The sequence below is a fragment of the Humulus lupulus genome, chromosome 6 (genome assembly GCF_963169125.1).
Source record: "Humulus lupulus chromosome 6, drHumLupu1.1, whole genome shotgun sequence".
NCBI lineage: Eukaryota > Viridiplantae > Streptophyta > Magnoliopsida > Rosales > Cannabaceae > Humulus > Humulus lupulus.
Genome location: NC_084798.1, coordinates 77,118,895 through 77,129,377, shown reverse-complemented (window position 1 = coordinate 77,129,377; position 10,483 = coordinate 77,118,895).

Below are 10,483 nucleotides of genomic sequence, written 5' to 3'. Positions count from 1 at the left end.
GGAATTCTCAAATTCACATTAAAGAGACATAAGTAGATAGTTAATAAAGTTAATAACCCTAATTCTTATTTCATTGAATTAATATTTTAGTATTGAATTCTCTATTATCCTAGTTTATTGTTTTATTTTGTTTAGTTTTGGTAAAGTATATATTCATTATTCGTCAAATCAATTAGAAATAAAGATTGAGTCTTTGTAATTAGTAACAGTAATCATGAGAGAAATACTCTACTTACTATTACATTACTTGTTACAATTGCGTATACTTTCGTACATAATATACACGATAATGTCATTAGGCAGACTGCTACAAAAGCAAGCTGCTACATAGGAGCTCGGTACAAAGCAAGGAGGTTAGAAAAAACTACTAGGAGACATAAACTAGCTATAGATAAAGTAGTCTTAAGCATCATTTAAGGGTGTGAAGGACCAGCACCAGCAAGAGTATAATCCACTGCAGACATAGGAACTTCAAACGTGTTACCAAACAAAGCACCCCGATCACTATGGTCGGGGGCTATAAATGAAGCAGAATGTTTGGCATCCAGATATTGGCAGAACCAAACTTGTACTTCATTTTCAAAAGGTCTACACCCCCGTTAAACTAAGAGCAAATAAGCTCCATGTCTCTTTCATGCTCGGCAAGAACACATCTCATTTCAGAATCCTTCTTAGAGATTACAGTTGAAGCTTGGAGTAATTCGATCCTGAGAGAAAGAATTCTTGAAGAAAGTTCATCGACACGATCATTCAAATTATCAAGTTGGCAAAGATGTTCACGGCATTTGGAGATTTTTTCGGCCTGTATCATCAGAATTAGTGACGGTATGCTCTAGAAAGCACACAAGACTGTGTAGGTCATTGATAGAGGACAAAACATCGGGAGGGAGCTCCCTTAGCTCACCAAAAAGATTCAAATGTGAAGGATGGGAAGAGAGACTATCTCCAGAAGACATTTCTAAGAGATGGATAATAACAGTGGATAAGTTAAAATGAGTGTGTAATAAGGTGTTTTTATACAAGAAACACCTCAGAGTTACACGTAGCAAAACAACTATGAGTAAGGAACTATACACAGTAGCAAGATATTGCCTGTATTAAGAAGTCGCCACATTCTTTAGTACAGGCAGGGGGCTAATGTTGATATAGAATTAACAGAAGTCGGGGGTAAAATAGGAATTATATAACCTTTACTAAATACCCATAATATGCATTATGTATTACAATTATGCCATTGGAAATCCTCGCTAAGTTATCTCTAGGACAAGTGCCTTTTCTAGAAAATTATTCTCCAAGTATCTAACATCTATAAAAGGCCAGGTGAAGCAGCGAAAAAGAAAGAATCAGGCCAGCACTGTCAGTCAAGTGGTAAAGCTCCTGTCCCATCAAAAGCTCTTACAAGCTATCTTCCTATTTTTCTCTCTCACATAGCTACATCATCTTGATTTAGTTACTAAATCATCTTGAACCCTGCTTTTTGTTCAAGCACCTTGTTCCTTAAGCACCTTGCCATTTGTTCAAGCTCCTTGTTCAAATTAAGAACCCTGTTATTCGTTCAAAATCCTTGTTCCTTAAACACTGTGCTACTTTCTTCTGGGTTGATCACCTTGCTTGCCATGATGTTGGTATGACTATCTATTTTGCACTTTAACAAGATCAAATAAATAGCCTACTATCTTGTTGTACACATGGAAGAGATTTTCTTTATTCTTTGTAACTCATATGTTAATAAAAAGGCAGTCCTTACTACTGTGGACATAGACAATTAATTTTGTTAAAGCACATAAATTTACGTGTTATTATATTTATATATATTGTGGGAGTAGTTTCTCTAAATCCCAACTAATTCTATTAATGGGTTGTTTGGTTCTCAACTATCATAACAATCTCCTTAACTTAAGGGTTATTTCGTTCCTTAGTCTATAAAAGGACAATTTGAATCCACTTGTTAGTACAAAGAAAGTCCAGTTGAAACAGTAGAAACACCAGATTAGAAGAGGGAGAGAGCTCAAGTGTGGAAATCAAGATTGAGTATTGAGAAAGGTTGTGAGAGTTGGGTTTGGGGAACTGTTTTGAGAAGCACAATTGTTGGGAAAGTGCTTGCTCGGGGATTGAGAGGAAAACACCTGTGTGATTGAGTGTTTAGAGAGTTTGATCCATGATTGTTCCAAGAAGCTCCATTGAAGTCTTGTACTCATTTCGTTGATTGAATAAAGAAGAGATAGTGGTTCATAAAACTGGATTATGTTCATGATCACATTGATCTTGTTCTGAACCATTATATATACTTGTGTTGATTTATGTTTTCATATTTTTTGTTTTCTAATTATTTGATAATTAGTCTTACTGATTTGTGTTCTTAGATTTATCTCTGGTTTACTGAGATTCATCTGAGGTTCTTGAACTGGGAAAGTTATCCTTATTTCCAACAAAATCAGAGCCGGGTTTTTTTTTATCAAAACGGGAGAAGAAAGTTCAAGATCCTAGAGCTTCCGCATTACAATTGATACATAACACAAGCTAGAAGACTATGTCAACCATGGCCAAGTTCGAGCTTGAGAAATTTGATGGTACAAATGATTTCTCATAGTGGAGAGAAAGTCTTAAAGGAATTTTGGTACACCAAAAAGTATCCAAGATTCTTGGAGATCAGAAGTTGCTGGCTGATAAGAAACCTGAAGAAATAGCTGAGATGGAAGAAATGGCCTATTACACCATAATCATGTACCTATCAAATGGAGTACGAAGGAAATTGACTTCAGAGACTACGACAAAGGGATTATTGGATAAGATGGAAAAATTATATTTAAAGCCTTCTGTTTCTAACAAAATTAATTTACTTGAAAGGCTTTACGGTTTAGAATGAATCTTGTTATGTCTTTAGATGAAAACATTGACAAATTAAATGAAATCATTGTAGATTTTGAAAATATCAAGCACAAGGTGGATGAGGAAAGCCAAGCAATAATCTTGTTGCGCTCATTACCAATGGCATACCGAGAAGTGAAAGCTGAAATAAAGTATGGAAGAGATATCATTTTACTAGATGGAGTTCTTGGAGCATTGAAGTCCAAAGACTTTGAACTTCAGTTGGAAAAAGAATCCAAGAAGGACGAAGCTTACTTTGTTTATGGAAGATCAACAAAGAGAGTCTCTTCAAGAATCCATACACCATTTCACTCACGTTCTAAATCAAGAGGAAAGGATTCAAGAACATGTTACCACTGTGGAAAGACAGGTCATATCAAAATATTTTGTAATCTATTGAAAAATTAGCAAGGATTCAAACAAAACCAAGATAAGAGAAAACCCCATTATCATCGACCTCAACATGACGACTACTTTCAGAATAGTTCCAAGTCAATGCATGATCAAAGGAATCAAAGAAATGATTCAGCTGCTGTAGCAGAAGGAGAAGATGAATGTGTTTCAGAAGGAGAACTTTTCTCCATCTCAAAAACCTCCATGACAAGGGAGTGGATTCTTGATTTGGGATGCACATTTCATATGTGTCCCAATCAAGAATCATTTTTTGATTATAAAGAAATTAATGGTGGTAAAGTACTAATGGGTAGTGATGTTTCTTGCAGGGTCTATGGCATTGGCAAGGTAGCTGTTAAACAATTTAATGGTGAGGTCAAGGTATTGACAAATGTGAGGCATATACCAGAATTGAGGAGAAGCTTGATTTCTCTCGGATATTTGGAAGATGAAGGATACAGCTACAAGTCTACAAATGACATCTTGAAAATAACTAGTGGCTTTCTAGTAGTGATGAAAGGGAAGAAAGTTAATGGACTGTATGTACTAGAAGGAGAAACTGTAGAAATTGCTGAAGCATCTGCTGTTAAGACTGAGGAAAGTGAGATGCATCTATGGCACCAACGGATGGGACATATCAGTGAACATGGGCTGAGAGAGCTTCACAAAAAAGGAAGCATAGAAAAGTTGAAGACCTGTGCATTACCTTTCTGTGAAGCATGTGTATTTGGAAAGCAGCATAAAATTAAATTCACTGCAGCAAAGCACAATACCAAAGGAGTCTTGGAGTACATTCACTCGAATTTATGGGGGCCTAGCAAAATACCAACACACTCAGGTAAGCATTACTTTCTATCTATAGTAGGTGATTATTCTAGATGTGTTTGGGTATATTTACTTAGGACTAAAGATGAATGTCTAGAAAAATTTAAGGTATGGAAAAATCAGGTGGAAAATCAAACAAACTCTATAATTAAGACTCTTAGAACCGATAATGGCTTAGAATTTATAAACCATAAATTTGACATGTTGTGCAATGAGTATGGTATCACTAGACATAGGACAGTAGTTAGTACTCTAGAATAGAATGGAGTTGCTGAGAGGATGAATCGTACTCTACTGAATAAGGTTAGGTGTATGCTAGTAAGTTCAGGGTTGTCTAAATCTTATTGGGGAGAAGCACTTGCTACTGCATGCTATTTGATAAATAGGAGTCCTAACAGATCCATAAATTTGAAAACTCCATATGAAATGTGGTATGGAAAAGCCCCAAGCTTGAAACATTTGAGAGTTTTTGATTGTGTAGCATATGCACACCAGTCCAATGATAAACTAGGAATTAGATCTGTCAAGGGAATTTTTTTTGGTTACCCTATAGGAACTAAAGGTTATAGACTTTGTGTTAATCAAAATGGTAAGCCTAAAATTATAATTTCAAGAAATGTTATCTTTAATGAGCATGATTTTCCTCCCTTGAAAGCCGAGATTGGTAGTGTTTCAAATGATGCAGGTGGAACAAGTAAAAGGAACATGGCTGAGTTTGAAGTTAAGCTGAGAAACTTTGAAGGAAATACTCAAGCTACTACTGATATGAATGACCAAAGTGAATCTAAAACTGAGCTAGATGCAACAGAACAACAACGTGATCTATCTAGGTATCAACTGGCAAGAGATAAGGAGAGAAGAGTTATATAACCTCCAGCAAGATATGCTAAAGCTGACTTGGTGGCTAATGCACTTGCATCAGTGCAACAAACTGACACACCAGAATCCAACAATGTTGAAAAGGCTCTTTCAGGGAAGAATAAGGTTGAATGGAGTCAAGAAATGAAGGAAGAAATTGATTCATTGAGCAAAAACAGAACATGGGATTTAGTTACAAAACCAAAAGGTCAGAAAGTGATTTCATGTAAATGGATTTTCAAGGTGAAGGAAGGTCTGAGTAAAGATGAGCCTTTGAGGTTCAAAGCAAGGCTCGTCGTAAAGGGGTTTACACAAGTGGAAGGAATCGATTACAATGAAGTGTTCTCACCTGTAGTAAAGTATAAGACTATAAGATTGATGCTATCTCTTGCAACGCAACAAAATTTAGAAGTAGAACAACTTGATGTCAAGACTGCCTTTTTAAATGGTTTTATAGAGGAGGGCATTTATATGCATCAACCACTTGGTTTTCAGGTGGAATCAAGCAACAAAAAGATGGTGTGCCAGCTTAGAAGGTCACTGTATGGACTCAAACAGTCACCACGACAATGGAATAAGAGATTTGACACCTATGTTCAAGACATTGGATTTGTTAGATCAAAGTTTGATCATTTCCTATACTACAAAAATCTTGAGCAATCTACATCAATTTTTCTCTTACTATATGTAGATGATATGCTCATTGTGGGGAAGGACAAGACAGAGATAAAAGGCATTAAAGACAAGCTGAAAGATGAATTTGAAATGAAGGAGCTTAGTCAAGTCCAAAAGATACTTGGGATAGAAGTGATAAGGAATAGAAAAGATGGCATTCTGAATCTTAAACAAGCAAGTTATATTCAGAGGGTACTTCAGAGATTCAACATGCAGGATTCAAAGAGTGTTTCAGTACCCCTAGGAGGACAATTTGTACTTTCAAAAGATCAAAGTCCAAAGACTATCGAGGAGACAAAGGAAATGGCAAAAGTCCCTTATGCTATGGCACTAGGGTGTTTAATGTACATCATGGTTAGCACTAGACCAGACATAGCACATGCTCTAAGAATTCTTGGCAGGTTTATGTCCAACCTTGGATTAGAGCATTGGAATGCTCTTAAGTGGCTACTTAGATATCTAAAGGGAACTACTGAGATGGGACTGAGATACAAGCAGATGGATCAAAAAGTTACATTTGAAGGTTTTGTAGATGCAGACTATGCAGAAAGTAAGGATACAAGGAGGTCAACTAATTCATATGTATTCACAACAAATGGAGATTGCATATGTTGGAAGTCCCAACTACAGTCAGTGGTGTCACTATCAACAACTGAAGCTGAGTTCATGGCCACCACCGAAGCATTCAAAGAGGCAACATGTTTACATGGAATGCTACAAGAGCTGAAGATGATGAAAGGTAAAGCTAAGATATAATCAGATAGTCAATCTTTAATTCACCTCTGTAAAAATCCAATATACCACGAAAAGAGCAAACACATTAACATTCGTTTGTTTTGGATAAGAGAAAAGATAGAGGAAGATGTGATATCATTGGACAAGATTGGTACTGAGGATAATCCAGCTGATATAGGAACTAAGGTGCTACCTGTGAACAAGTTTAAGCATTGCTTAAACTTGCTCAACCTTGGTAACTAATGCTGGAACTCTAGAATCACTATCTCTACAAGTGGAATTCTATTTAGATTGTGATTTGAAGAATATAGGTGGAATTTGTGGGAGTAGTTTCTCCAAATCCCAACTAATTTTGTTAATGGGTTGTTTGGTTCTCAACTGTCATAACAACCTCATTAACTTAAGGGTTATTTCTTTCCTTGGTCTATAAAAGGACAACTTGGATCTACTTGTTAGTACAGTGAAAATTCAGTTGAAACAGCAGAAACACCATATTAGAAGAGAGAGAGAGCTCAAGTGTGGAAATCAAGAGTGAGTATTGAGAAAGGTTGTGAGAGCTGGGTTTGGGGAACTGTATTGAGAAGCACAACTGTTGGGAAAGTACTTGCTTAGGGATTGAGAGGAAAACACCTGTGTGATTGAGTGTTTAGAGAGTTTGATCCAAGATTGTTCCAAGAAGCTCCATTGAAGTCTTGTACTCATTTCGTTGATTGAATAAAGAAGAGATAATGGTTCCTAAAACTGGATTAGGTTCAAGATCACATTGATCTTGTTCTGAACCAATATATATACTTGTGTTGATTTATGCTTTCATATTTTTTGTTTTCTAATTGTTTGATAATTAGTCTTACTGATTTGTGTTCTTAGATTCATTTCTGGTTTACCGAGATTCATCTGAGATTCTTGAACTGGGAAATTTATCCTCATTCCAACATATATATAGCTAAAAGCTTAAATATATATTACCTATATTCACTAAATGTTCAACTCGAACCCTGAACACTTGAACACTATGCATTATGTAATGTTGCGTAGGAATCCATAGGCTATGAATTATTTTGTGTTCGTAAGCCAGATCAACATGGAAGTATCCTCTTTCCGTATTCATTTTGCTATTACTGCTAGACTATCGTGCTCAAAGTTTCTTCAACACCTCTTACATAGTCTCACCAAAACTGAACTTGAGCAAGAAATCACTATTATGTGGAGTATTTGGTGAGACCGAAATGTTGAGATTTTTTAAGGGAAAAGTGGGGGCTTGATTATGCATTACATTACCTGCACCAGTATCAATGTTACCAGGGAGTATCCATTCCTTCTCATGTGTCACAACTGAATGTGCCTTCGTCCACCTCCTTCTTGCTGCTATAACCTCAATGTTGATGCAACCTTTAGTGAGGCAGTTCACAAATTTGGTATTGGTACAATCATACGAGATTCAAAGAGGGTTCCAATGGAAAGTCTATCCATGCCTGTAATTGGAAGTTATCCAAAGAAATGGAAGCTATTGCACTTCTTCATGGACTGCATTGGGAAAAAGATATTGCACTCCCTATTCACATGATAGAAACAGATGCTTTACAAGTATTAAATGGTCTTGATAGTACTAAAGCAAATGTATCTAGTTTTAATGACTTGTTATGGGTAACTCCATAAATTGACCCTTATAACCTTACTATGTCTAAGACTATACCAACATTTTTGTTTCTCCACAATATAACCTTATGTGACTAAAACACCCTTGTTAACCGAGTTTTTCGGCAACTATAATTATGAAAGATAAGAGAGCTTAAAAAGAAAGGATTTCGAAAATGCAAACAGGATTTTTATGTGGTTGGGGCGTTAATGAGCCTTAGTCCACGAGTCGATATATTAGAGCTAGAAGCTTATACAATGGAGTTTTCTAGCTGTATCTGAACAGAGTTTCTGCCTTCTTTTTTCTTGGACGCCCCTTTACGTTGTTCTACAGCATATATTTATAAGCTGAGGACGAACCCAGAGGGACATCCCGGACCCCTCCAATGGGCCCAGTCTGGAGTCCCTGGTCCGGACCAGTCCCCTTGGGCAATACTCAAACCCAGGGACCCTGGGCCGGGCCCATACGCCGATCTGGTCCTCTGACCGTGGGCCAGGGCAAAGGCCCAAACCCCTTGCAGGAAATGGGGATAACATTTACCCCCTAAGCCTTCACCCGGGCTTGCCGGGAGGAGGGTTGCATCACCTTCGCGACGCTCGCCAAGTCGTCTCCCCGGTTCCTGCTCGAGCTAGGAGGCTCGGCCGATAGGCCGTGGCATTGGCAGGTTGCTTAGCCCGGATCGTTTACCGTGATCCGGGGACGTTTACCTTTGGCCTGCTTCAATAAAACGACACACATGTCGCCATGTGATTGCTGCAAGGGCCTTAAAGAGTCGCCTAGGCCTCCCCAGGGCCGCTAGGCCTAGACTAGGGTGGCAATGCATGTCACGAGGCGTCACATCCGCACGGGGGGATTCATCATTAATGTCGCTGGAACGAGGTGGACCGTAGGATGGGGTGTCTTTTGGCATCCACCACTCCTGGGCCATCGAATTTGAGACGTCGAGGATCCAGACCACAAGGGGAACCTCGATCGTCAGATGAAGAGGCACCTGGCCGTTGGATCGAGGGCCAGAATTTAGGGGCTGGTATAAATACCCCCAGAGAACAACATTCGGAATTTTTCCATCTTCGAACCAGCTTAAGAGAAACCCGAACGCTTGTTGAAGCTTTGCATGTCCGACCTCACCGACGAAATACTCCGCCGCCTGCTAGTTCTGCGCTGCCGCCTGTTTCCCAGAGTCCCAACCTTCGCTCTTCAACCTGACGGCGCTTCTCGGGTTTGTCCCGTCGACGAACTACTGCACCGGCTGTGCTACTTCAAGAACGAGGTTATGCCATCCTTACGGTCGGACAACCACCAGCATCAACGGTCGACACCACACAGTAACTCTTTTTTACCTCAGTTACCAACCTTGTGAACTTATGCTCTCTAGATGTATGCGCCTAGGCTCTGTGCTTTAGGATTTGCTAGGAAGGCTGCCTGGGATGGGTTGCACCGTACTCGGATGCTTCCCGGACAAGGGGTAGACCTTAGTAGCCCTCTCCCGATCAGGGTCTCGGGGCTTTTCGGGGTCCCAGGCCTGATCCGACGGGACTCCAAGCAGTCCTTAGGAGACTCCCTGTACCTTGACCGATTTTTTTTGGGTTTAGGTACTGACTGCTTGGTCTTTCTTTCTTTGTTCCCAGATCGTCAGTTATGGCCACGGGCGTTACACTCCACCCTGAAGAAGAGGTCAATAGGGCCCCTGTAGTCGTTCCCGAAACCAAGACGCCCACAGGCAACAGGTGGGAAATGGACGTAACGGCCAACTCGTTCCGGAACTACCGGATGATGCTGCTCCTGGAGACGCGACTGGGCATCGAATCAACTCCGGGCCTCTTCCACAATCGCATGGCTAGGCTAGAGGAACGGGCGCACACGTCGGTGGATGGATTCGGGGCCTGGAGCGCCGGCCATATCAGCGCGGGAGCTACGCTCCCGCTTCATGACTATTTCGTGCGGTTCCTTGCATATGTGGGGATCGCACCGTTCCAACTATTGCCGCAAGCGTACCGCCTGCTTGCTGGGTTGAAGGTGTTCTGTGTCGCGAGGGAGATCGCGGAGCCTACTCCTGCGGAAGTCTTGTATTTCTACAAGGTGGTGCCGCGGGTCAACATCAAAAACAAGAGCCTGGACGGCTTCTACAGGCTGCAGCCGCGGAGCGGCTATTCTGCTCCTACCAGCACCTGGAGGCACCCTCTCGATGTCAAGCATTACTGGTTCATGACATCCGGTTCCTTATTGACAAGAACCCCACACTGCTGCTGGACTTCCAGCGAGTGGGTAAGTATTCCTCCGGACCCTCTCTTTTATTCATTTTTTGGTTCCACCTCTTATCGTATCTTCCAGGTCGCAGGTCCCTTCATCCAAACCCCCCTTACCGAGTTCCTCCTGGAAAGGAGGAGGTTCTATGCCAAGCTGACCGCGGAGGAGCTGGACGTTGGGGGCTATGTTAATGATGCCAACCTCCGGCTAGTAGGGTTGCTCGCGGCCACCCAAACCATTGTTGTC